Source organism: Pygoscelis adeliae, unplaced genomic scaffold (genome assembly GCF_000699105.1).
Source record: "Pygoscelis adeliae isolate BGI_AS28 unplaced genomic scaffold, ASM69910v1 Scaffold120, whole genome shotgun sequence".
In the NCBI taxonomy this organism is placed as follows: domain Eukaryota; kingdom Metazoa; phylum Chordata; class Aves; order Sphenisciformes; family Spheniscidae; genus Pygoscelis; species Pygoscelis adeliae.
The window spans coordinates 198,362-211,168 of record NW_008824032.1 but is presented as its reverse complement, the minus strand read 5'-3'; the positions used below and the strand labels follow the sequence as shown (position 1 = coordinate 211,168).

Genomic DNA, 12,807 nt, shown 5'->3' with positions numbered 1-12,807 from the left:
GTTCATCCTGCTCGCCGTCCCTGTCTTCCAGCTCAGGGGGCCGAGTACCCTGAGGATAACTGGTCTGCCTGCTAAAGACTGAGGCAAAGAAGGCATTGAGTACCTCAGCCTTTTCCTCATCCTCGGTGACAATGTTCCCCCCCCACATCCAATAAAGGATGGAGATTCTCCCTGGCTCTCTTCTTGTCATTAATATATTTGTAAAAACTTTTTTTGTTGTCTTTAACGACAGCGGCCAGGTTGCGTTCTAGCTGGGCTTTTGCCTTCTCATTTCCTCTCTGCATGACCTAACAAGATCCCTGTACTCTTCTTGAGCCACCTGCCCCTTCTTCCACAAGCGATAAACTCTCCTTTTTTTCCTGAGTCCCAGCAAAAGCTCCCCGTTCAGCCAGGCCGGTCGTCTTCCCCGCCCATTCTTCTTACGGCACATGGGGACAGCCTGCTCCTGCGCCTTTAAGACTTCCTTCTTGAAGATCATCCAGCCTTCCTGGACCCCTTTGCCCTTCAGGACTGTCTCCCAAGGGACTCTCTCAACCAGCGTCCTGAACAGGCCAAAGTCCGCCCTCTGGAAGTCCATGGTTGCGGTTTTGCTGGCCCCCCCTCCTTACTTCTCCAAGAACTGAGAATTCTACCATTTCATGGTCGCTAAGCCCAAGACGGCCTCCGACCACCACATCTCCCACCAGGCCTTCTCTGTTTGTAAACAGAGAAGCTGGGGCTGTTCAACGTGTACAAAAATCTGAAGGGAGGGTTTAAAGAAGGCAGAGCCAGGCTCTTTTCAGTGGTGCCCAGTGATAGGACAAGAAGCAATCAGCACAAATTAAAACACAGGAGGTTCTGTCTGAACATCCGGAAACACCTTTTTACTGTGAGGGTGATTAAGCACTGGAGCAGGCTGCCCAGAGAGGTTGTGGAATCTAGTTAGCCCTGTTCTTGACAGGTTTGCTGCATTTTTGGTCATTTTGAGGCTGTAGGTCCAAAGCAGTTTCTTAGTTTTAAAATTCTTCATGGATTTGCTCGTTGTTTGTTTCTTATGTTCTTCCTGCCCAGCCTGGAAGGTCTTCTTACTCCCTCTACCTTCTCCTCTGAAGAACATAGATCTTTCATTTGCTCTGCCTTTACTCTTTGTTATGACTTGATTCTTGTCAAAATCACTTTCTCTCTTTCTCAGGCAAAACCTCGAGATTCCTCTGCTGCTTTCACCTTCAGCAAATCATTTTGGAATGTTGTTGTGGGAATTTCAAATTAAGTAGTGGTGTGTAAATAGAGACATTTTTTGACACAGAGTTTTTCTGACTTTTTCATTGGTTTTGTTTAACTTCATGTTATTTCCTGCATTTCTTTTAACTGCTCTTCAGGGGAACATATTTTATCTTTTGCTGCCTGTGATGGGAGTGAGGAAATTGTATGCTTACTCATTGAAAATGGAGCTGATATCAAAACACAAGGCTTCTTAGGTAAGAACTGTTCGATAACCTCTTTCAGTTTTGCTTAAATAATGTGCTATCAAACAGTGTAACCCATTTTCCCAAACTGTTTCTGACTGCTGTCACTTCACTTTAAGAGTGCTGAAGTATGAGGTTCAAACAGTCAAGTGAAAAGAGGGATGGTCATGAATCATACATGGTATATGGCCCTTCCATAAGAGTATGGCCCATGTCAAGGTTTCTGAAGACAATCTGTAAGTGAACAATGGACAGCCGATCTCTCCAATTTCCAGAAGTCTAAGTTCTGTTGATGTCCTTTGTGAAAGAAACACTTTAATATTAGTTTCAGCTTAGCAAAGTCTGTCCCCTATGACAAGGCAAAACACTGTAGGGATGTGCATATGAAAAATTATACCCAAACCTGGAATTTCAAAGATATAATCAATACCAACTGAAAACCAAGAGGAGAAAGCAACCTACTCTGGAGAGGTTGTAGTCCTAGAGCTACCTAGACAGAGAAATGCTCAGTTCCAAACTGACTGTTCCTAAATCAGAAAGGAAAGAGGCTCTTGTACTGATAACCTATCACATCCACTTCAGGTCAGCAGCAAACTACCTTTTTGATGATCTTTTTAATATATTGAAGGCCTCTACTTGGCAGCTCCTATCCTTAGATTTTAAAGTGGATATGTTTGTAGTGCACTAGGAGGAGGCGCAGGGTGCTAACAAATTGCTTTTCCCTTACTGAAGCTGAGTAGGGACTGCCTAAGAGTCTGTCATAGCTAGGAGATGAGGTTTTTTAATCTTACTGTTTCACAGAAGATCTCATTTTCTGTCTGACCTCTACAGGTAACACTGTTCCCCATAGCCTGGTTCTTCAACCCAACAAGACCTTTGCCTGACAGATGTACAATCTCATCCTCTCTTATGAAAGGAATAACATGGGGCAGCAGTCCCTGGGCCAGATTCCTAAGAACAAGGGACTCACTCCATTCAAGCTAGCACGGATAAAAGCCAACATGATAGTGAGTATGTGAATAGCATTCCGATTACCTAAAGCTGTTGTCACTGTATCACCTCCTGAACTGAAGGAGTTGATGGATTAGCTCTGTGTGGGACAATTTACATGCAGAAATGAAGCTGCCCAAGGTAAAATGTGATAAGACTGGACCCGTGCTGATCCAGAGAGAACTTCTCAACTCCTGCATCATCATCAACAAGTTATCATACAGTGTGTGATAATTACATTACATACATTATCATTATGTATGATAATACCAGCACTATTCGCGTTGGTAATGACTTAAGAGACAAAACACGTGTTACTAATCACCTAATATTACAGCAAGAACTTGGGTCAGTCCCGGCTGAGGGAAAAGAGGACCTCTGTTAAACTGGTAATGCTTGTAACACGTGGGGATTTTTGGAAGGCTTTCCAAACTGTTAGTGACCCAGATCAGCTTACTTAGCTTGAGAACCTGGTAATACCAGAGACTGACAAGTCCATTCTCCCTTTGCAGGAGAGCAAGGCAGTTGGGAAATCTGGGGAGACTATAAAGGATATTGGTTTGAGTAGATGTTTTTATTGTTTCAGCTGTTCCCATCTCATTAATTAGATGTTTCGGCACCTCATGCAGAAAAGAAAACATGTTCAGTGGAATTTTGGCCCTTTGACCTCCACCTTGTATGATCTCACTGAGATTGACTCATGGGAAGATGACCATTCTGTTTTGGAACTTATCATCACCTCAAGCAGGAGAGAAGTATATTATTTGATCTCTATCTCCTTCTTTCACTGAGAAAGTTTTGCACACTTTCTAAATATTCCAAAATATTAGAATTGTCAGTATGTTGAAAGCCAGGAGTGCAGTTGTTATGGTGGAACATCACGACTGGCATAACCTCAGAGGAATTTGGGCTGAATGTCCAAGAATGGCCTGATCCCAATGTCCTCTTTTCCTCCTAAGTGCCCCCTTATCCTACTTTCTTTCTCTGTTGTCATTATGGGATTCTTTATCTAGTGTGTACACTGGGCTTTTGTCTTTAAATACTTGCAGTGGCAGTAAAGGAGTGAATAAGTCAGTGAGAAAACCTTGTTGCTTTTTCTATTAGTCTTTCTCTGCCTGTGGTATTTCAGTAATTTGTGTTTGACAGGAAGAGCAAGGTACAGCCAAGACTGGAAGGTTCTACTTCATCTTGATTTGATAACTTTGGCAATGACAGTCTTCCCAGTCTGGGGTGAGTTGTTCATAGGTTACTCTTCTCCTGACTGACAATGTACATTTAATCTGATTTATTTTCTGAGGGCCGGATGATCCTTGATCTTACTCCTGTTACTGAGCTGGTGAGTCTGAAGTAGAATAAATATGGATGTAGTTATTTCTGTATCCTGGCTATGTTCTATGTGCTATGTGCTCTACATGATCTGCTTCACCATGTGCTGCATTTACCGACCTCTGAAACTTCAAGACAACACCAAAACAGATCAAAGAGACAACACTATGTATGTGCAGAAACTGCTGCAGGTATCTGATTCTTCATGTCCACTTCAGATCCCAAAGTGACTAAGCCTACATAGGGAGTCCTTAGTGACAGCCACCAGGGTTGGGAATGACTGCAAAAGACTGCCACCCTGCAGGCATAATGGAGTCACTCAACAGCTTCACCCTAGCTTTCCCAGGTCACAATAACAAGGCAGCATAGGTTTCAGTATGTCCTAGAAGCATATTTGGAGTTCCTGAATAAGCTTTTACAGCCTGCACTGAAACTCAGCATGACACTGCAACAGATTGCCCATTATTCAGGGAGCCAGAGTTATGGGCATTGCCTGTGCCTGTCTAAGCAGTATTTCTCATAGTCATAGTGTGTCACTACAAGGGAAGAAGTAGCACTTCCTCCTGAGAAGCACACTTTAAATCCTACATCACTGTCCAACTTTAAGGCATTCTAAAAATGGCTACTTCCAGTTCTGGGGACATTTAGGCTACATGATGTAGTCAAGATAAGGGACAGGTCCCCCGCTATGTGAACTAGCTAAACAAGTGGCTATTATATGATTCTGTATTAGTCTGCCTTTTTTATTCAGAATCTCTTCCCTCATTCCTTTCTTGCTCTTGTGTGTGAAAGGTATGTAAAGGTGTTAATGGAGAGCTCTGCTTATCAATACCTTTTAGAAACTGGCGATTTATTTCCATTTTAAGGACGAGGAAACCGAGTCACGGAAAAGAAGAAGGTAGCACTTTGAAAACTGCTTGTGAATTTTAGTGCCCCAGTTCAATGGACAATACGAAGTATCCATGGCCATATTCTGTGGAATAGGCATCCACAATTCCAGGTGAACTCTTTGGCACTTCAGATGCCCAGAACCCCTGAAAATCATCCTCTACTAGATTGCCTACAACTGTGAATCTGACTGTGAAATGATTAGGTAGCCATCTTCTGTTAGCAGTTGAGACTTAAATCAGTTTTCTTTATACAAAGTCATGCTCAGTTCTCTAGGCTGCAGAGTTTTATAACACTGAGAATTATGACAGAAGCTATACCATGAGGAGGATTTGTTTGTGTGGTCACCACTGGGCCTGCTTAAACGGAGCCTTATGGTCATATCTTGTTCAGTTTCTAACGTAGTGAGATATCTTTCAGTAATCTTATATGACTCCTGAGGACAGCCTCCATCTGGTGGGGGAACTGGTCACAGTGACAGGGGCTATAATAATATTGATCTTGGAGATAAGTGAGAACAGTTCACATTTATAATATTTCCTCAGTTTGCAATTTGACTGAATGCAAATATAAACAGTGTATACCTCTTAGATTCCAGATACCTTCAGAGTTGGAGCAACCAAATACTTTGGACAAACCATCTTGGGAGGGCCTTTCCACATCATCATGTAAGGTCCCACTCTTTCAGATTTCAGAGTATTTTGTTTCTGGGATGTATGTAACAGTTCCATTTTACAGATGGAGGGAGGATGGTGTCAAGGAACATTAACAAATGGAAGGTACCTGATGGGGCAGGGATGTAGGAGAAGGTGTGATTCTAACTCTGTATTTTTGCCTCTTCTTCCTTTGCAGCATCACATATGCGTGCATGATTCTGGTAACTGTAGTGATGCATCTCACCAGCACAACTGGTGAGGTGCTGCCCATGTCCTTTGCCCTGGTGCTAGGATGGTGCAATGTCATGTACTTCGCACAAGGCTTGGACCCTTTACCATCATGATCCAGAAGGTAAGTTAAAGAAGTCCTTTGACTGTGAGAGAAAAACTAATAAATGTGTCAGGGAGAGCTAAACAGCCTAGCAGTTTTAGAATTATTCCATACATAAGTATAGGCTAGGATTATAGCTCAGGCCTTTTGGCAGATTGGCCACAGATTCCAAGATTGCTACCTGAAAACCACTGAAGGAATATTTTTCCTTTAATTAGGAAGTCATTCTAAGGGGAAAAACTGGATGATAGGAAGTGTTTTTATTGCTCGCTGGGTAATGTGAAAGAATTCACATCCAATCCACTAACAATGGCAAGAATGGATCAATGTGTTCAGTCCACAGGATGTCACATAAACAAGGCACAGGAGACTAGCAGGAAGCATTCATGTTAGAATTCACAGTCTTGAGGGATATAGGTCAAGTGAAGAGTAGAGTCAGGACCATGAATTTTAGGAGAGCAAACTTTCAGTTGTTTAAGGAATTAATGTATGGGACTCCCTGGGAAACTGCCCTCAGGGTTAAAGGAGCTGAACAGTGCTGGCAGCTCTTTAAGAATATTTTTCTTAGTGCACAAGAGCTCTGGATTCCCATGTGTAAGAAATCAGGCAAGAAGGGCAGGAGACCAGCATGGCTCAGTAAGGACCTCCTGGTCAAACTGAAGTGTAAGAAGGAAACGCATAGGCAGTGGAACCAGGGAATCCTGGGAAGAATATACGGATGCTACCCGAATGTGTAGGGATGGGACCAGGAAAACTAAGGCACAGCTGGAGCTGAATTTGGCAAGGGATGGAAAGAATAATAAGAAGGGCTTTGACAATTACATTGGCCCAGAAAAGGAAGATTAAAGAAAATGTACACACACACACCCCCCTACGATAAATAAGACAGAAGAACTGGTGAAAACCAACATGGAGAAGGCTGAGGTACTAAACAATTTTTTTTGCCTCAGTTTTCAGTAGCAATCTCTCTCCCCACATCTCTCAAGACCCTGAACCTCAAGGCAGGAACTATGGGAATGAAGTCCCACCCATTTTAAGTGAAGATCAGGGTAAAGACCACCTAAGGAACCTGAACATATGTAAGTCCATAGGACCCAACGAGATGCATCCCAGGGTCCTGAGAGAATTGGTTGATGTAGTTGCCAAGCTACTTTCTATCATATCTGAAAAGTAATGGCAGTCAGGTGAAGTCCCCAGTGATGGGAAAAAGGGAAACACTCCCATGTTTAAAAAGAGTAAAAAGGAGAACCCTAGGAACTACCAATCAGTCAGACTTACCTCTGAGCCCGGTAACATCATGGAACAGATCCTCCTGGAAGATATGTTGAAAGATATGGAAGACAGGGAGGTGATTAGAGACAGCCAACATGGCTTCACCAAGTGCAAGTTTTGCCTGACTAATATAGGAGCCTTCTACAATGGAGTGACTGCATCAGTGGACAAGGGAAGAGCTACAGATATCATCTACCTGGAATTCTGTAAGGTCTTTGATATGGTCCCCCACAACATTCTTGCCGCTAAATTGGAGAGATACGGGTTTGATGGATGGACTGTTACATGGGTAAGGAATTGGTTGGATGGCCATGCCTAAAGAGTTACAGTCAATGGCTCAATGTCCAAGTGGAAACCAGTAACGAGTGGTTTCCCTCAAGGGTCGGATGGTTTCTGAATACCCTCACACCCTGCTCCCAGAGCAAGCTCACCTGTCACTCAGCTCCTTTGCCACCAACAGTCCAGATCCTACAGAATGCCTCAGTATTAAGAAAGTGGCAGCATATATGTATTGCCAATGTATCTCAGAGGGCTCCGTTTACAGGAAGGTAAGCAGCTTTCTTGGAGTCCTTTCCTTCTGTATGTTACCCATGGAGGTTATGATTTGATAGGAGAAGGTGGGCTCTCAGTTCACCTATGTAAAGATCTCAATGTTTCATTTCCTAGCACCACATCAGATCTAGATGCTTCCACCAAGGGACAGTCTCTATCAGAAGTATGGAATAAACCTTTAGCTCACATGCAAAGCAGTTACTTGAACAAGAGTTCACACAGACGCCCCCCAATCTCTTCCCTCATGTCCTTCCACCACAATAATGATTTTTTTTCTAAAGATGTGATTTAGTCCATTGCACGGCTCTTCAAAAGGAAGAAAACCCCTTAAGTGTTCCATGCCCTTGATTTCTATACATTCATGAATGTACTGTCAAGTTTCTGCACAACCTTCTCCTGTGTCCTGGTTTCAGCTGGGATGGAGTTAATTTTCTTCCTAGTAGCTGGCATAATGCCTTTTGGATTTAGCATGAGAATAATTATTAGGGACATGGTTTAGTGGGCATGGTGGTGTTGGGTTGACGGTTGGACTCGATGATCTTGGAGGTCTCTTCCAACCTTAATGATTCTATGATTCTATGATTCTATGATTCTAAGAGAAGTGTGGCCAGCAGGTCAAGGGAGGTTATTCTGCCCCTCTACTCCACTGTCGTGAGACCCCATCTGGAGTAGTACATCCAGTTCTGGGGTCCCCAGAAAGACTGGACCTGTTGGAGTGGGTCCAGAGGAGGGCCACAGAAATGATCAGAGGGCTGGAACACCTCTCTTATAAGAAAGGCTGAGAGAGTTGGGGTTGTTCACCCTGGCAAAGAGAAGCCTCCAGGGAGACCACCTTGTGGTCTTTCAATGTATAAAGGGGGCTTACAAGAAAGATGGAGAGAGACTTTTTACCATGGCCTGTAGTGACAGGACAAGGGGCAATGGCTTTAAACTGAAAGAGGGTAGGTTTAGATTGGATATAAGGAAGAAATTTTTTATGATGAGAATAATGAGACACTGGAGCAGGTTGCCCAGAGAAGTTGTGGATGCCCCATCCCTGGAAGTGTTCAAGGTCAGGTTGGACAGGGCTTTAAGCAACCTGGTTTACTGAAAGATGTCCCTGCTCATGGCAGGGGAAGTTGGACTAGATGATCTTTAAAGGTCCCTTCCAACCCAAACCATTCTATGATTCTATGATTCTATGATATGGTGCTTGAAACTGAGGGACCAGAGCTAGTTCTTGAATTGGGAACAACAGTGGTAGAATTAGAGAGGGAACATTATCAGTAAGGGAGAAGTAAGTTTCTTCAAATGGCACAAGCTAACGGCAATCACTTTCAATGGTCACCATGGCAGAAAGAGTCACTAAGTTGGAATAGAGTATCAGTCTACCAAATCTGGTTTCCATGTCTGGGTATTGGTGGAATGGTTAAGCTTCTTGCCCATAGGTAACCCTAAGAGGTGACGTTTTTGGAAAAGCATGCCATTTTCCCTTTATTAGGGAAAACATTCTAAAAATAATATTTTAAAAGTTCTGCATTTGCATAAATAAAAATTGATTGTGATACTGCTATAATATGACTATTAATGTTTATGATTTATGGCATAAATAGAAAAACAATTTGATGGAGCAGGAAACAGTCTTATTTTACAACCATGTCTCTTACAGATACTTCAACATGTTGATTTAGAACATCAAGTTATTCTGCTGTCAGCGTATTAGAGTCCACCTACTGGATCATTTGGATGGTACTTTTCATCCTCAGAGTGAAAAATATTCAGTATGTTATTCACTGGTATACTACAAACCTGAAGAAAATGAAATTAGTTCTCCAGTTTACATTCATGGGATTAGGGATAAATCTATACTTCGTTTTACCTATGCTGCCATCTAACCAGATGGTCAAACAAGACAGAGGACCAGATGACCAAACAAGACAGAACAGATCCAAGAACGGACCCTTGATTCAACTTGGTATGCCAAAAAAGTGAAAAAGCAGGGTAGATTGATGACTATGATGTTAATGATACCATTACTTAAGAACTTAAGAGTAGTTCAGTATTGTGGGATCTTGACTACATGGATCAATTTGAAAAGAGGACTGGAAGGGGTGCAGGTTATTTTTTATTTCTATCATCACATTAAAAGACTAGATGATTCACATGTTAAGTTCCTATGTGTCCTGGTTTCAGCAGGGATAGAGTTAATTTCCTTCCTAGTAGCTGGTACAGTGCTGTGCTTTGGATTTGGGGTGAGAACAATGTTGATAACACATTGATGTTTTCAGTTGTTGCTAGGTAGTGTTTATACTAGTCAAGGACTTTCCAACTTCCCATGCTCTACCAACTGAGAAGGCTGGAGGAACACAAGAAGCTGGGAGGGGGCACAGCCAGGACAGCTGACCCAAACTGGCCAATGGGATATCCCATACCATGTGACATTCCATACCATGTGACATCATGCTCAGTATATAAAAGCTGGGGGAAGAAGAAGGAAGGGGGGAATGTTTGGAGTGGTGCTGTTTGTCTTCCCAAGTCACCGTTACGCGTGAGGGAGCCCTGCTTTCCTGGAGATGGCTGAACATCTGCCTGCCGATGGGAAGTAGTGAATTAATTCCTTTGTTTTGCTTTGCTTACGTGCGTGACTGTTGCTCTACCTATTAAACTGTTTTTATCTCAACCCACGAGTTTTCTCACTTTTACCCTTCCGATTCTCTCCCCCATCCCACTGGTGGGGGGGTGAGCGAGCGGCTGCGTGGTGCTCAGTTGCCGACTGGGGTTAAACCACGACACTATGTGAATGGGATCACAGATCCCAAGCGATGTATGGACAAAACATTGAGTTGCTATGATGGAACACATACACTGCAGTCCTGTGCAACCCCAACAGCACAGTGTCATTAGAGTTATACAATAAATTACAGGATAATTTTACAGCATGAGCAACTAGATCCACTAAAAGACTTTAACACCTAAAAGTCCAAGCCTGTGATCCATAGTTCCCCCATGTGATCTATTTAGGTAAGAAGATATAGTTGTTTAAGATTTTGTTGACTGAGTTATTTTAGTTCCTAGGATACTGCTGCTATGCTTACCCATCAGATCACACATACGTGACTTAGAGTTTATCTCAAGTCTAGCTTTGTTCTGACTATACCTTGTAAGGGACCTGATCTGATAGGTACTCTCTGAATATACCTAACAAACAAAAGCAGGCATGGAAAAATTGATAGGATACAAAACAGCAGTCATGAACTGCTCATGAACTGCTGTTCATTTGGCAGGTGGTAAGGCCTACTTTTGATAAGGCCATTACATTTTTAGGTGACGGAGACAAAAATTCTGGATTGCTTTCCTTGTTTAGACATTTTATCTTTGTAAATCCTTAATTGTAATTAAAAAAATGCATTAGCAGTATGGCCCAGAATTTGGGACTCCTCTGCCCTTGGAGTGTCAGAAAACAGAAGCCACAGGTTCAGTCCTCACTGTGTTTAAGAAGGGCTTACAACTCAGGACTAGCTAGATGCCTGATTCTTCTGACAAGGAGGTCCTGAACAAGCAAAGGAAAACTGTCTGGGGAAGAAGTGGCAGACACTTATATGTCTTCCTTAATTCAGGTGGTTCTTGTGACTATTCAGTTTGAGATTTGGATAGCAAAGCTCTGATAAAATGGACCTTATGTGGTCCAGACTTGACCTATGGACCATTTCATGGTCTATTATTTTGCAGAATAGATTGATAATACTGATGAAAGACTGCTTCGCATTGTGAAATACCAATATAAAGATCCATTTTTTGAAAACTCTCATCTAAGGCTAGTCCTTGACAGCTGGGAAAAAAGGAGTGCACATTTGATCTACATAGAATGGATTTCCTAAAAAACATTTACGTCAGAAGGATCTGGCTGTCCTAGCAGCCAAAGAACTCAACTGTGAAAGGCTTACTGTGGTCTATGGGTGAATAAACAGTGAATAGAGTCAGTGTGAGAGGCTGATTTTCTGACATGTATGGTGTTAATGATATTATTAGAGTGTCTGTTCTTGGTATTCTCCTCTTAAAAAGGGTGCTCAAAAATGTGATGAAGAAGAGAACCATAACAATGATGTGAGGGCCAAACGAGATGTGTGACAGGGAGACATTTAAATATTTCAATTTTTTAAAGAGGTGAATATGTGACCTGAAAATGCAGGTGGAAAATGCAGAAATACCAGATTGCAAATAGCTCTTTATCCTAATTGGGTAGTGCACAAAAAGTGCCAGGCAAACTGCAATTAAAAATTATCATATTGGTAAGATTGAGTAGCCATGGGGAAAACCAGTCTAAAGTATCTGGTAGATTCATTATTCCTGAATTAATCAAGATTAGATGGCTTTCTAGCAAAGATTCTTCAGTCAAGTATAAGTTAAACTCAACAGTGGGTAAAGGGGTGAAATGTAATGTCCTGGAGGGTAAAGGAGATCAGACTAGATGATCAGTGTTCCCTCTTCTGCCTTAATTTCCATGGCAATGTGCTGATGGTTCTTTGGGAGAAGCCTTGGTCTTATTGCTAGTACTTTGTCTAATCTGCAGATGATATTTGGAGATCTCATGTGCAGACTTGAGTCCATAAAGGAAGGGCTTATTTAGGGGATCTAAATTCAGCATATGAATTCAGAGGAAGAGGACTGCTGGAATTTGATCCAGTTTCTGAAAAATTCCAATACCTGTAGTAAGAAAGAATCTACATTCTTCTCATTCTTCAGAAACAATATGGATTTACTGTTATTGATGTGTTCCCTCGATTTGCCCAAAGTGTATGATTGAATACTGCATAGCCAACCATTGTGTTTGTCTTGCAAAACGATGCCTGCATGATGTAGCCATTATATTTCTTTCATTCCAACCTGCTTGGATGGAGGTGAGGTCAGAATATTGGCCCATCAGTACATAATAGGATGCTGAACTCAGAAACCTTGAAGACCGTAAGAAGAGCTAACTGAAGTATTTCTAAGTAAATAAACTTAGACATAAACATACATAGGAGATGTGGCTGTCTTGTCCTATTGTTTGGGCTAAAATCTGATGCTTTTAGTTTACAGAGATAATCAGATTATGCTGGCCAAGGCCATGATAAGAGGCTTGGGGTTTTTTCCTTTTCTTTTTCCTCCTCTCTTTTCTCTGTTAGCTTTTTACATCATCTTCCAGACCCAAGATCCCGATGAGCTGGGCCACTTCCATAACTACCCCATGCCACTTTTAGCATCTTTGAGCTCTTCCTCACCATCACTGTTGGACCTGCCAACTATGAAGTGGAGCTACCCTTCATGTATAGCACCACTTATTCAGCCTTTGCTGTTATTGCTCCTTATGCTCAACTTGCGCATTGCC

At 42.2% G+C, this 12,807-nt stretch overlaps 1 pseudogene; it reads left to right on the top strand.

Moving 5' to 3' along the window:
- The window catches only part of LOC103921805, a 21,599-nt pseudogene extending 9,533 nt beyond the window's left edge, over positions 1 to 12,066 (top strand).
- The last annotated feature ends 741 nt before the right edge of the window (positions 12,067 to 12,807 follow it).